The sequence below is a fragment of the Echinops telfairi genome, unplaced genomic scaffold (assembly GCF_000313985.2).
Source record: "Echinops telfairi isolate 266 unplaced genomic scaffold, ASM31398v2 ScPeMD7_5592;HRSCAF=6446, whole genome shotgun sequence".
NCBI lineage: Eukaryota > Metazoa > Chordata > Mammalia > Afrosoricida > Tenrecidae > Echinops > Echinops telfairi.
In genome coordinates, this window is record NW_022109491.1 from 42,332,338 (window position 1) to 42,347,714 (window position 15,377).

Genomic DNA, 15,377 nt, shown 5'->3' on the forward strand with positions numbered 1-15,377 from the left:
AGACAATGGATGGATGTATGGATTGTGATAAGAGTTGTATGAGCCCCCAAGATAATGATTTAAAAAAAAAGATTTTTATATCAAAGAGTATTTAACTGTATATTAAGAGAACATCACTCCCCAGTACAGATCTAGTCCATAAGTTTGATATTAGCCCATATACGTGTACATTACCAGTCTACAAATTCTTCTTCAGACTCATGCAACACATGCAACAATTCTGAATGCAGGAAGATCACAGGCCAGTGGGTTGAAAGTCTTGTGGATCCAGTGGTCATAGAAGCATCTCAGCACTTTCGTGGCTCCTGTAGCTCAGAGGTTCTGGCTATCATCAGCCTGGCACCATGTGGCTTGTCAATAGGAATGTGAAGCAGAGAGAGTGTGTGTCTCCCGCCTCCAGAGAGGAAGACAGGAGTTCCCAGAATCCTCAGGAGAAGGCCATGCACATAGAGGCCTCACTGGCTCAAGTTGACAGGAGATTATGTAACTGCCACAGTAGAAGACCAACTGACTGGACTTTGTTCGCTACTATGTTATAAAAGTGTACACCTGATATATCTAAATCAACTAGCACAACTTCTGGTAGATAGTAACTTAATCACTTCCTCTAGGTGGAGGGTGACTCATAGCAGGCCAACGGGGCAGAGTAGAGCTGCCTTTAAGAATTTCAGAGACTTTATCTCTTTATGAGCATAAGAGATTTTTCACTTGCAAAGCAGCTGGTGGTTTTGAACTGCTAACCTTTTCATTAGCAGCCCAGTGTGTAACCACCACCACAATAAATAGGGGAGAAGGGGTGGGGAGGAAAGAGGAGCTGATTCCAAGAGCTCAAGTAGAAAGAAAATGCTTTGAAAATGATCATGGCAACATATGCACAAATGTGATTGATACAGTTTATGTATGGATTATTACAAGAGCCGTAAGAGCTCCCTCAAAAATGATTTAAAACAAACCAACAAACAAAGAAAGTCCTGTTATTCTCCCTTAGAGCAGCTGGTGGTTTCAAAGTTTTGAACTGCTCCTCATATGGCTAGCAGCCCAACACCTGACCACTACATAACCAGCACCCCTCAGGTTTAGTCATAGGTCTCTGGAATATGAATATTTTTCCTCCTGATTTTTCTGAATAGTTTGATACAAATGATCTAGGTTTTTTTTTTTAATGATCTAGGCTGTGTGAATTGTGCAGAATTAAATTAGTTAGCTTCTCTAGTCTGTTTTTTGTTTTTGTTTTCTAAGAATAGCCATGGTGGCGTACTGGATTACATTGTGCTGCTGACCACAGGGGCAGCCCTTAGTAATCACTAGCAACTCTGCAGAAGAATGACCAGGCTTTCTACTCCCTTAAAGAGGTAACAGTTTCAGAAACCCGCAGCCACAGTTCTATTCTGTCCTATAGGTTTCTATGGGTTGGCATCACGGATGCCAGTGAGTTTTCATTTGTTTTTATAGATGAAGCTAATCAACGTAAATAAATCAAACAACAAACAAAAAATCCCCCACAGTTTAGCATCAACGACTCACTGTCACAAAGTCAATTCTAATCTATAGCGACCCTGTGGATTTCCTAGCCTGTAAATCTTTCCGGGAGTAAAGAGCTTCATCTTTCTTCCTTGAGCTCTGGGGGCAACTGATGGTTTTGAACTACTAACCTTGAGTTAGCAGCCCAATTTGTAACCCGGTATGCCACCAAGGCATTAGAATACGTGGCAATTTAAATGTATAATAAATGAAAATGGTTTAGAGTCAAAACTCTGGCTTCTAATTCTTAATGAAAAAACTACTAACTACTTTATGCCTGTAGGGTAGTCACCTAACTCTAGTGCCCTTCACTATGCAATTATAGTTATAACATATTAAATTATCACTATGAAGTTAGTAGAGCAACTGAAATGCTGCTCAGTGTTACTTAACATTTTGATGTATATTGTTAAAATATAATCATGTATTAATTCAAAAGAAAACACAATATTTGACTGCTTTCTGATGTAGTCAACAATTTGCAAATTGGGGAAATAGTCTCTCACCCAAGAGGAAACCAATTCCAGAGAATAAGTAACTCACAGAGACTTTAACAACTTTTGTTTTCATGGTGATGTAGTACTCATTGGCTACTGAGTTAAAATTAAAAAGGCAACTTCATGGTAGATTTATTTCTCTAACCACCTGCTTTATTTCTTCCAAGACAAATATGTCCTCTCATTTGACAGTCCAAGGTATACTTACTTAATGCTCTTCACTAACATCATAATTCAAATGTACCAATTATTCTTCAAATGCCTTACTCATGGGCCAACTTTTGCATGCCTATGAGGGGATCAGAACTACCATGCCTTGGCTTGAGTACACCTTAGTTCTCAAAGTGACAGCTTTGATTTTTAACAGCAGCTGAGTCAATATGGTAACTTTAATATGGGTTTAGTGTGCTCATTGTAAACTGTATCTTTCCACAAAACTAGTGCTCAGAATTTAGCCTCTAGTAAAGTTGTAAATTGAAGGGTCATTGTAACAGAAGAAGAGCCTTAGCAAGATGAATGGATAGGGTAACAATAATGAAATAAAACAAAGCAATTATTGTAAAGATGGCGCAAGATTCAACAATAGTGTTTTATTATACATGAATTAGAACCAATTTTAAGGCAACTAGAAACAACAACAACAAAAAGAAGATATTTGACACAAGACCTGAGGAGGACATCAAGAAAATCATTCATGAAAAAAGCAAAAAGTCATTAAAAGATAGGAGAGACAGGAAAGATCAAAGTACATGTCCGAAGACACTCTGAAATTTGCTCTTAATTATAGAGTAGCTAAAACAAATGGAAATAAACTGATAATGTCAAAGATCTGAATAGAAATTTTCAATGAGCAGCTCCAGAAGAAAAATTCACATACTCACCCTACTGGTCCTGAAGGGATCATCCGCCCTGGATTCCCAGTGTTTCTAGTTCCTATCTGTACCAGTGTATACACCCTCTGGTCTAGCCAGACTTGCAAGGTAGAATTTGGATCATTATAGTGGGGGTGGGCGTGGGGTGGGAGGGAGGAAGCATTTAGGAACTAGGGGAAAGTTGTATTTCTCGGGGGAACAGATTACAAGAATCTACATGTGACCTCCTCCCTGGGGGACGGACAGCAGAAAAGTGGGTGAAGGGAGATGTCGGACAGGGTAAGATATGACAAAATAATAATTTATAAATTGTCGAGGGTTCATGAGGGAGTGGGGAGTGGGGAGGGAGGGGAAAAAATGAGGACCTGATGCCAGGGGCTTATGTGGAGAGCAAATATTTTGAGAATAATGAGGGCAATGAAAGCACAAATGTGCTTTACACAACTGATGTATGTATGGTTTGTGATAAGAGTTGTATGAGCCCCTAATAAAGCAATTAAAATAAAAAAGAAACACACTAAAAAAAAAGAAAAATTCAAGTACTATAATGCATTAGGGAAAAACCTAGAGTTAGAAAAACAAAAAGGAAGAACACACTCAGCATATCTTAAATTGAAAGAACTCAAGAAAAACTTCAATCCTTGAGTTGCAATGTTGGAAGATTCTATGGGACAAATATTGAATGATGAAGGAAGCATCAAAAGAAGATGGAGAAAAAATACAGAATCACACACACACACAAAAAATACAGAATCACTCTACCAAAAAGAACTAGTGGACATACCACCATTATAGGAGATAGAATATGAGCAAGAAACAATGGTACTGAATAAAGAAGTTCAAGCTGCTCTGAAAGCACTAGGCCAAAACAGGTCTCTGATAATTGATGGAATATCAATTGAAAGGGCTCAACAAGCTGATACACTATCGGAAACAATTTATGACAGGACATTTGGGCAGCTCTCTGAAAGAGATCCATATTTGTACCCATTTCAAAGAAAGGTTACCTAAAATAATGCTATAATTATAGAATAATATCATTGATAAAACATGCAAGTAAAATTTTGTTGAAGATCATCCAACAACAGTTGCATTGACTGGAAGCTACCAGAGTTCCAGGATGGACTCAAAAGAGGACTTGGAACTAGGGATATTATATGGCTCAAATCAGAGAATTCCCAAAAAATATTTAATTGTGTTTTATTGACTATGCCAAGATATTCAACTGTGTGGGTCATCATAAACTATGGATAACTTTTAAAAGAATGGGAATTCTAGAACAATTTGTTGTGCTCTTGCACACGAATCAAGGGTAGTGTACGAATGGAACAAGGGAATACTGCATGGTTTAAAATCATGAAAGGTGTGCGTCAGGGCTTGTGTCTTCTCACCATACTTATGCAATCTGTTTTCTGGGCAAATAATCAGAGAAGCTAATTTATATGAAGAAGAGTATATTTTGGACATGGTATCAAGAGATACCAGTCCTTGGGGAAGGATATCTTACTTGGTAAAAGTGGTTGCTTCACATGACATTTTCCTAGTTAGTAACATGTTATACAAATATGCTGTACAAAATATAGCAAACAGTGAAAATCTTGACCACAGAAATATAATGTGACTTCCAAGTATGTAGAATTGGTCCAAGTATGTATCTCTCCCAGTTGGCCAACTAACAGTCTTCTAGATTTCCAAGCATAGACAAATGAGTGCTTCCAGTGCTTCATCAGCTTATTGAACCATTTCAGTGGGCATTCCATCAATTTCTAGAGTCTTGTTTTTGGCTAATGCTTTCAGTGCACCTTGAACTTCTTGCTTTAGTACCATTGTTTCTTGTCCGTATGCTACCCCAGAAGAAATTTAATGTTGAAAACTACTTCTTTTTGGAACAGCGACTCTGTGTATTCTTTCCATATTTTTTTATGCTTCCCATATCATCCAATATTTTTCCCATGGAATCTTTCAATATTGCAACTTAAAGCTTGACTTTTTTTTCTTGAGTTCTTTCCATTTAAGATTTGAAAATTGCTTCTTTCCTTTTGATTGGACTCAGAACTGCCTTTACTTGATGTACACTCAAAAGTAGAGCCACAGTATGGACACATATACCCACATCCCTGGTTCACTGCAACACTAATCACAGTATCAAGAAAGTGGAAATAATCCGGATGCTTATCAGAACACAGGTGAATAAACTGGTACAAAAGCACTATGTAATACTACACATCTCTAAAGAATAAGGGTGAGGCTGTGAAACACCTAATGACATAGATTGATTCACATTTAGTCAATCAGAAAGTAAAAATATGAGATCGCTGTTATTAATGAACAAAAATAAAGACAAACTTTGGGGTTTTAAAAATCATTTTATTGGGGTCTCGTACAACTCTTATCACAATCCATTCATACATCCATTGTGGCAAACACATTTGTACATTTGTGGTCATCATCATTCTCAAAACATTTTCTTTCCTGCCTGAATGTGTCAGGCTCTCCCACTCACCCCTTGCAGCACCCTGGCTTGCTCCGGGGAGGTTCTGGAGCACCGCAAGTCTAGCTGAGTCTCTCCATTGGAGAATGGCTGAAGAGCTGATAAAGGTAGATGGAGCGGCTGGGGAAGGGGTTGTGCTCCACGGAAAGTCACCTTTGTTGTAAAACCCTTTGCTGTGGAATAAAACTCAATTGGGGAAAAAACAAACCAAGAAAACATTTTCTTTCTACTTGAGCCCTTGGTATCAGCTCCTCATTTTTTCCCCTCCCTACCTCCTGAACCCTTGATAATTTATAAATTATTACTTTTTCCTGTCTTACAGACTTACAGTCTGATGTCTCCCTTCAGAACCCACTTTTCTGTTGTCCATCCTCCAGGGAGGGGTTATATGTTGATCCTTGTTATCAGTCCCCCGTTTCTCCCCGACCTTCCCCTTCCCCTCCTGGTATTTCTAGTCTCATTATTGGTCCTTAGGGGTTTATCTGTCCTGGATTCCTTGTGTTTCCAGCTCTTATCAGTACCAGTGTACATCCTCTGGTTTAGCCAGATTTGTAAGGTAGTATTGTGATCATGATGGGGGTGGGGGGGGTTGGAGGAAGCATTGAAGACCTAGAGGAAAGTTGTATATTTCATCTGTGCTATACAGCACCCTGACTGGCTCCTATCCTCCCCGCAACCCTTCTGTAAAAGGATGTCCAGTTACCTACAGATGGGCTTTGGGTATCCACTGCACACTCCCCCTCATTCACAATTATATGATCTTTTTGTTCTTTTTCCCCCCCGGGTCCTTGGCGTTTGAGGATAGAACCAGCAGATGAGCAGCCGCCTGCACCGAAGATATGACGCCGAAGGGACCGGAGTCCGCTCCCTCTGCCTCCGTACAAAACGGGGACCGGGACTGCACGCCCGGCCCCCGCCAAGAAAAGGAGGGTGATTTTTTTGTTCTTTGATGCCTGATACCCGATCCTATTGACACCTTGTGATCACACAGGCTGGTGTGCTTTTTCCTTGTGGGCTTTGTTGCTTCTCAGCTAGATGACCGCTTGATTTTCTTCAAGCCTTTAAGACCCCAGATGCTATATTTTTGATAGCCAGTATCATCACTTGTCTTCACCACATTTGCTTTTGCACCCACTTTGTCGGCAGCGATCATGTAAAGACAAAGTTTTCATAGCATAAGAAATAGACTTATTTTTTTACTGTTGGTTTTTTGGTTTGTTTTTACTTTTGTTATGTTTGGTTTTGCCTTGTTTTTGTGCTTACTATTGCTATGCATGCCTATCTAGATAAACAATCTGAAGGAAAAAACAATAGGACCAATGATTCTGGGGGAACACAGGAGAGGGGAAGGTGGGAGCAAGGAAGAGGGTGCCAACAAACCCAGGAACAAGGGAACAACAAGTGATCTCAAATTGATGGCAAGGAGGGCATAGGATGCCTGGTGGCACATGATCAAGTGCAATGAAGCCGCGAGTAATTACCAAAACGTGATTGAAGTCCGAACATGATAGTGGGACAAGAGAAAAGTAAAAGGAAATAGAGGAAATAACTAAGAGGCAAAGGACATTTATAGAGGTATAAATACAGGCATCTACATATGTAAACATATTGATATATAACGATAGGGAAATATTTAAGTATTGAGACAGCAGACAGACATTGGGCCTCCACTCAAGTACTCCCTCAACACAAGAACCCTGAATTCTATGATGCTCACCTTCCCTGACACAATCACTGAAGAGAAAATGGGTACATAAGCAAATGTGGTGAAGAAAGCTGATGGTGCCAGCTAGCAAAAATTATAGTGTCTGAATTCTTAAAGGCTTGAAGATAAAAAGTGGCCATCTAGCTGAGAAGCAACAAAGCCCACATTGAAGAAGCACTCTAGCCTGTGTTATTATGAGGTGCCGATGGGATCAGGTATCAGGCATCAAAGATTCAAATGAAAAAATCATATCAATATGAATGAGGGAGAGGGCAAAGTGGAGTCCCAAAGCCCATCTGTAGACAATTGGACATCCGGGTGCTGTATAGCACTGATGGCACACATAACTTTCCTCTAGTTCTTTATGCTGCCTCTACCTGCACTGTCATGACTCAATTCTGCCTTACAAATCTGGCTAGACCAGAGGATATACACTGTTACAGGTAAGAGCTGGAAACACAGGGAATCCAGGACAGATAAATCTCTCAGGACCAATAATGAGAGTAGAAATACCAGGAGGGGAAGGGGCAGGTGGAGGAGGGGCGGGGATAAAGGGGAAACTGATCACAAGGATCAACATATAACGCCCTCCCTGGGGGACAGACAAGAAAAAAGTGGGTGAGGGAGACAGCAGTAAGATATGAAAAAAAATTATGAATGATGAAGGGATCATGAGGAAGGGAGGGTGGGGTGGGGAATGAGCTGATACCAAGGGCTCAAGTAGGAAAAAATGTTTTGAAAAGGGTGAAGGCAACATATATACAGAGTGCTTGACACAGTGGATGGATGTATGGATTGTGGGAGCTGTAAGAGCCCCCAGTAAAATGATTAAAAATTAAAGAAAGAAATAGACTTTGCTGGCTACCAAGATTGGGCAGGAAAAGGAGGGAAGCTATAGCAATAGACTAGAGAGTAGACTGGTGGTAACTTGAATGAATGGAGGGGGTAGTATTCTACAAGAGGGAGAAGAGAAATAATGGAGCAGGGCATTTGAAATCGTTGTTGCTGGATATGTAAGTAATGCCTGCTCCTAATATTCCTGTGGCGCCCTTCTCTCTTGCAACTCTCTTGACCTTTTTCTTTCTTTCCACAATTCAACACGGCACGCAAAAGCAAACTTAGCACAAGTGCTTTGGTTTCCTTCTGTGACTAATTTTTAGATTTCTCCCAATAATCTTTCACTTCTACAAATAAAATTAAACCAGTTTCCATAGAATAGATACTGTCATGGCAATCTTAGGTGGGCAAGAGCAGAACTATGCTACATAGAGTTTTCCAAAGCTGATTATTTTAAAAGTAAATCACCAAATGTTTTTTTTAATTGAGGCATTGCTAGATGGCCTTGAAAATCCAGTGAGCAGTGGATTTCTTAAATAGTACCCAGTAACCAGAGGTATCCTTGCTATTCAGTGAGCAGTGGATTTCTTAAACCTTTCCAGAACCCAGAGATGTCCTTTCACATCTGATCTACTTCAGTGGTTTTTTTACAATTTGTTTTCCTTCAAAGAAAAATGATGAACAGAGCTCACATGCTGGATACTCTCTCAATCCTAACAGAACTCCCATTAGGGTATGTCAATAATTTTAATGCATTATCATTGGTTATTTCATGACATAACTATGGTATTGTATTTATGCCCTTTCCTCCCCACCATCAAAGAGAATCCTCTATCTTATAAATTCATATCTATACCTTGAATATTTATTAGTGACATAATATAAATCTGAAGTTTGGTTCAAAAATTGGAGAACAGAAGTGGGTTAAAACAAATTAAATCTGGAATAAATTTGAAGAACAAAAAGTAAGTTGAAAGATGCCAGTCTTCCTTTCATAATCATAACAAAAGCACTATATACCTTTACTTCCTCAATGCCATCCCTAAACTGGGCTCCAAAGGATCCTCTCCAACCTGACTTCCCTAAGATACTATTCTGAGCTAATAAGATGGTGTGCTAGTCTGGGCACATTAGAAAAACAAATATACAGAAACGCATATATATAAGAGAGAGTTTTATGTAAAGGGTAAGTGCACATCAAGAAAACATCCCAACCCAGTGCTGCCGAAGCACACAAGTCCAACATTAACCCATAGGTCCGACACCAATCACAAAGTCCTCTTCCATCTCACAAAACACGCAATGACACCGACTGCAGGAGGAAAGCCGAGTCAGTGAATGTGTAAGCATCTCAGCGCTGGCAGGGGTCTCCACACAGCTGCTCCAGCACCCAGGGCTTCATTGGGGTAGGTCCATGAGGCTTCTCAGGGATGTCTTGCAGGATGTGAGCCATGCAAATTGAAGCAGGGAACTGGCTAAGGCAGCTGCACCCTGGTCCAAACATCAGAAAGCAAGAGACCTGAGAACAAGAAATATGAGGCTCACAGAGCCATTTATCTCTCTGCCCTTCAATTAACCCCACATGTGTTTATCGGCCAGGTTGGCATAATAAACGAACTACCTCAGATGGTAACTATCCTACCTGGACTAGAATTTGGTTGTTTCTGGTTCTAAAGAAGAAAATCTCCTTTATCTTTCTCTTCAGTGTTATCATAAAATGCTTTGCAGCTAATAAATTCATCTCTGTAAAATGGATATTAGTGAAATATTAATGAATTTGAGATGTTGCCACAGTATGTACCTACAAAGCAAAACATTTCTGCGCAAATACTTTAAGTTCACAAATGAGAAAACAATACTAACACTAGAGTGAAGGCAACCCTTGGTAGGGACAAGGATCTTTTTTTCAGCCTTGTATTTATTAATAATTTTCAACCTTAATTCTCTTGCTCTCAAGGGTGCCAGGGAACCACTGGACAGATCTCCTGGGATTCTCATTGTTGGCAGGGAACTGTGGAACTGAAGGGATGAGTGATTTGTGCTTCAATTCATTGCTGCCTCCAGTGCATCACTTGACATGTTTATTGTAGGTTGTACTTTTACAGAGTTATTGCCTATTGATACACTCACCCAAATAATTGCGGAGTTTTTCTTTGCTACACATATATGAACTTTGGCTCCAGGCCCAAACGCCTGAGTCAATTTCAGAATTCAATTGCTAAAATAGGTTTGTATATTTAGAGAAGCAAAAGGAATGCCTCCTAATAACCCAAAGCTGTTCACATTTACAGTCAACTTTCATTTTAATTAAGCAGAGCACAAAGATCGATAGAGATTTTCCTAGTGTAGAAGGTCATATTGGAGTGATTCGATGAAATAATTTTGCTGCATTGATAAAGGAAGGTATTGGAAGGTTTTTGTTTTGTTTTGTTTTGATTTGTTTTACCAAATCTACCTTGCTGGATGTCTCTCATTTATTTTCTCATTCTTTTTTACCTACCCCACTCCAACCTTGGATCACCACTCTTCCAGAATATTAACAAATGCCCCATGACCCTGGAATGTATTCGCCAGTAGAAAACAGCTTTCTATTTTAACAGTGTTAGAACAATCCTATTCATTACTAGAGACCCCTATAGAACTTTACCTTTGTCAGAAGAGATTAGTTATCCTCCATTGACAACTCCTGATACAGAAAATAATCAAAGTCAATGCATTGTTAATGATTCCTCTTTTTTAATGACTCAAAATGTGAGATAAGTTTCAAACATTTCCCCCCCATTTTTTTTCCTATTTGGGAAAGCCTACTCACAAACTAAGGAAAAACGATAACTGGAAAAAAAACAAAAAACAGAAGTATTATATTGAATATTCTCCAAAAAGCTTGCCATTGTGAGCATAGATCATATTTTTTCTTAGCAGGTGGGGACTAGGTAAGTGATATACCTAGAGCTGGATGCATGAGGACATGGATGGATATTTGGCCTTTCAAGCCTGAGAGTTCTGGCACATCTGGAATTATTACACACTAGTGATGTGATCTTGGATAAGTTTTGATAGCCCTTTAAGGCTTGGTTTCTTCCTGTGTAAAATGAGGCTAAAGATGTTGCTGGTGTAAGAATTGTGGGAAGATTGAATGAGATAATACCAATGAAATGTAACCCTGAGGGTCTATGGTTGTTGATTTCTTACCTGAGTCAAAAAATCCAAGCTTAAAATGAGGGCAGGCAAGAAAAGAAAGAATATTAGCAATTAATTACCCAGGCCACTCTGAAAAGGAATACCACCTGCTATTTTCTTCTATTCTTTTGAGAAAAACACAATATAATACGACCTTTGCCAAACACGGCAGGTGCTATTGCTTCCCCCTTACAGCCCTCGCCTCTCAGCTTCATTTCAATTCTCAAACACCTGCATCGCTTTGTTGGCGGCCTTTCCCTGCCTGCTGTGGCCACTGTCCTCACTCGGAGGGATTTGGGAAGAAGTGGCTTTTGGTAGGTTATGAGATGAGCTGCTAAGTGCAAGGCTGTGTACTCCTGGAAAGATTTACATCCTCAGAAATGCACGGGGAGCCCTGTAGCCTTGCCATGAGTCAAAACCAACTTGGTGACCATGGATTTTGTTTTGTTTGGGGCTGGATTCAGCAGGGGGCTGCTAATTGCGTGGTAGGCCCTTCAAATCCTTTGCTTCTAAACAGCCACTTTCTGAAAGAAAGAGGTGGCTAAATGCTCTCCCTAAGGTTTACCTATCGGGTTGCTGAGTCAGAACCAACTAGACTATAGAGGTGGTGGGGAGTGACTTGGGAGCAATCTATGAGCAGTCACTTTTAGAAGGGGTTGGGCAAAGAATCCAAGTCCCACATCCTTCAAGTCATATATCTCTAAAGAATCTTATACATTGTTTCTCAGGGTTCCCCAGCAGAATTACGTTTCCATTGTCTTCCTTGGTAAATTGCTATATAATACAACCTAAATTGGTGGCTTCCCCCTCCCTGTGTCACTTCCTCATCACGCTGTTGCTGTTTCCTAGTGTAACTTTACAAATAACTTGCTCTGGGATTTCTATCTCAATATGTCCTGGAAATTAAACTATGAAAGTTACATTTAATGAGACTAGTTTGACTAGCAACTGTCAGCACTATGCTTTAAAGAATTGCTGCAAAACAGAATTTATTGAGTAGATCTATTTCATGTTGGGGACTACATATTTTAGATGGGCAACCAACTCTGGCAGAAAAGCTAACACATTTTTCTGTCTTTCAGAAGAGTGTTTTATTTTCTGTTTCTCAAAGGTTGGACCTTCCAATTGGGCCTTGGGTTGAATACTCTTTTGGCTTATCAATGATTTTGCTTCTAAATTTATCCACTCTCTTATGAAACATTGCTTTCCTTATTAAAAAGGTAATTATTAAGGATAAAAACAGAAACACTAGAAAGATAAAAATGTAACAAAAGAAAACAAAACATTGATCCCCCAAAATGTTCAACCATGTTTTTCCTGTTATCTTTCACTAAAAAGGTGAAATCATAGTTCATACTCCTCGCTTCACTGCCTCATCCCCCAGTTGCTCTTTTTTCTTTCCTCTTTTGCCTGTTCCACCAAGATTTGCCCCTCTTTGTTCAGTTACGATCATTCTTATGAAAGTATACAATAATCGACATCTTACCAGGGGTCAATTGTATATTATCTTCTTAGTTGATTTTTTAGCATCATTTATCATTTTGTATAATATTACTTATTTGTGACTGATATATTTCTTCTTTTATATCAATGCCTTTCTTGGCTAATTCTTTATTCATATTATTCTTATTTCATTGACTTTGTTCTGACGAAGCCATAGCTGTATGAATAATTTCCTTTTGTCCACAATATTTCCTGACTTTTAATAATTGACAATTTATTTGAACTGCATTCTCTCTCCTTTAAACAATTTTTAATGAAGAAATGCAGTTTTAAAAAAATAGGAATTTCAAAATGTTAGCACAGGAATAATCTTCATTTCAATCTTTAGTTAATATTTTATAGAAGTTACAAGAATGTAAATTCATGTTTTCAACCCATAATTCTATATTTCATTCCCAAACACATCATATTCGACTATTTGGAATTTGGTAAGTCTACTATTGTGAGTAATTTTGTAGTGAGTAATTATGAAATGAAAACATGCAGAACAGAGTTTGTCATGTAATTATTGTCTAACAATATTGACTCTAAGGCAAGTGCAAGCACATATTTTGGGGGGTGTGTGTGCACGTGTACACGCGCGTGCCATACAGACACTTGTAAATTCCATCCAAATTTAGTTGAGTCTTTGCTTCTGCTGTTTCAACCTTTCACTTTTAAAACTATATCAAGAGCCAGCTTCTCACAAAACAGGATCATTGAAAACCTCTTAGGCGCAGTATGTTTATGTTTTTTTGTTCTGGCTACTGGTAACAAATCTTCATTAAATCTTAAACACAATATAAACAACTCACAAACAGATTGTGAACATTTGCTAATTCAACAAAGAGAGATTAAAGTTATGCAGATGATATTGTTAAATGTTGGCTAAGGCCCCCAGGAAGTCATTTCAAGGCCCATAGTACTTCCATATATTTTGGCCTTTCTGAAACTGATTGTCCCAGCAGAATATGCATTGCCAAAATTAATGTGTTTCCTTAAGGTTGTCTGAATATTGAAATTATGCTTCTGTGAACATCTGCATTATCATTGATGCAAGGCCATAAATACTGGCGAAGCTAAACCACTTTACTACAGACGCTGTATGTATATTTCACATAGTTGCCTGTACAATACTGTTGGGTTTCTCAGGTGAGAAACACCTTGGTCCTTAGCTTCGCATGAGAAGGAATTCACGCCGAAGCCTGGTTTGTGACCCAAGTGGGTGTTTATAAAGGATAGAAGCATTTTCAGGCGTTACAGTAAACAACCAGAGAGAGAGAGAGAGAGAACTAAGGCCCTGCCCAGCAGAAAGAGGCCCAGCTGCGCAGGACCTCAGAGGAGCAGCTGGTAAAAGAGGGCGTGGTCTCCTGATTCCAGGTTTTTTAGGGCCTTCTGCTGGGAGGCGTGGTCGACAGTACTGGTTAACCCCATTGACTGAATTAAGGCCACCTGTCTAAATTGGGCCCACCCGTGTGTACTGCCTTTCTGGCTCCAGGGCCTGAATTTGAGCTTGCCCTTTATCCTTTATGGCTGGCTGGGCTCACCTGCTTCTCTGCAGAAACCTCCTGTAGGGGGCGCCTTGGCAGAGAGAGGAACAACCCCCCTTGTGGCTACCTAACAATACCGAGTGCCCCAACGCAGCTGCTGGAGTGCGTGCGCATTCCGCTCATAATGACCCTTTCCAGAGAGCAGCGGCTTGGGAGCGTTCCTACTGCAGGGTCTAAGGTGGAATGCTGGAAAGGGGTGAGTCCTTCTTATTTCCTTTTAGCTCTTTGTGACTCTGTAGCAGAAATCTGGTTTTGAAATGTAGGACGAAACAAACTAGTAAAAGGAGGCAAGAGGCAATTAATTTATCACAGGGCGCTGATTAAGGAGTCCAGAGAAACTGAGGGGTCAGTTGAAAGAGCATCAGGGGTCATCTTCTATAACTTAATTATTGTTCTCTAATGTTTTATGCCAAAATTATCTTCTCTTCAGAGACATTTGATTGGCGTAATTAGCACTCTGCTATTAACTGAATGAATGGTGTTTTTAAACTAGTTTTATTGACTTATATTTATCATACAATTTAATCATTCAATCAAATTAAGAAGACTTGTGCAATCATCACCTCAATCCGTTTCAGAACACTTTCTTTGTAATGTTTATTATTAGTGTCCCATTTCCACCCAAATCCTCCTCTGCCGTGCTTTTAAGCAATTATCAATCCAGTTACTATTGCTATACAGCTACCTATGCTGAATTTCATATACAGAAAATCATAGAAAACACAAATAGGAGGCAAACAGTCAACAACACTGAGTAGACAGAACATACAAAAACCTCAATCAAAAAGAAAGAAAATATGAATAACTGAACCAACTTCAAAATGGGACAAAAGTGAGATCAAATCACATATTAACCTAAATACATCTGCCATAATCGACGTTAAAATGCTCTCTTTTGATAGCAAGGCTGCTCACATCCCCGAAGTGCTTCCCCAGAGGTTTAGTCAATGTGGGGACCCTGAAAATGGAATGTGGGCTTCCACTGTCATACATTGCCTTCTGCAAAGGGTTTAAATCTAATTTCTAAGACCATGTTCTGTTTCAAATTTGGATTTTATTATCTACAGTCTTTCAGTCAGACAGGCTGGTCATTCTTCCAGGTAGATTTAATTGATGCCTCACTTAGATGGCTTCTTGTTTGAAGACAAGCTTTTAAGACCCCACACACCATTATTAGTTTTTTATAGCTGGGCACCATCTGGTTTCTGGACCACATTTGGCTATGGTACTCATATCTTCAAT

The 15,377-nt window shown here is 39.4% G+C and overlaps 1 protein-coding gene and 1 non-coding gene across 2 annotated transcripts in view; one reads left to right on the top strand and one right to left on the bottom strand.

Annotated features, from left to right (window-relative positions):
- The window catches only part of MACROD2 (mono-ADP ribosylhydrolase 2), a 1,581,126-nt gene that overhangs the window by 1,304,933 nt on the left and 260,816 nt on the right, over positions 1 to 15,377 (top strand). The window lies entirely within an intron of this gene.
- LOC115871371 lies at positions 6,162 to 6,311 on the bottom strand. Its single transcript, XR_004047248.1, has one exon. It is a non-coding gene; the product is annotated as a small nucleolar RNA SNORA57 (small nucleolar RNA).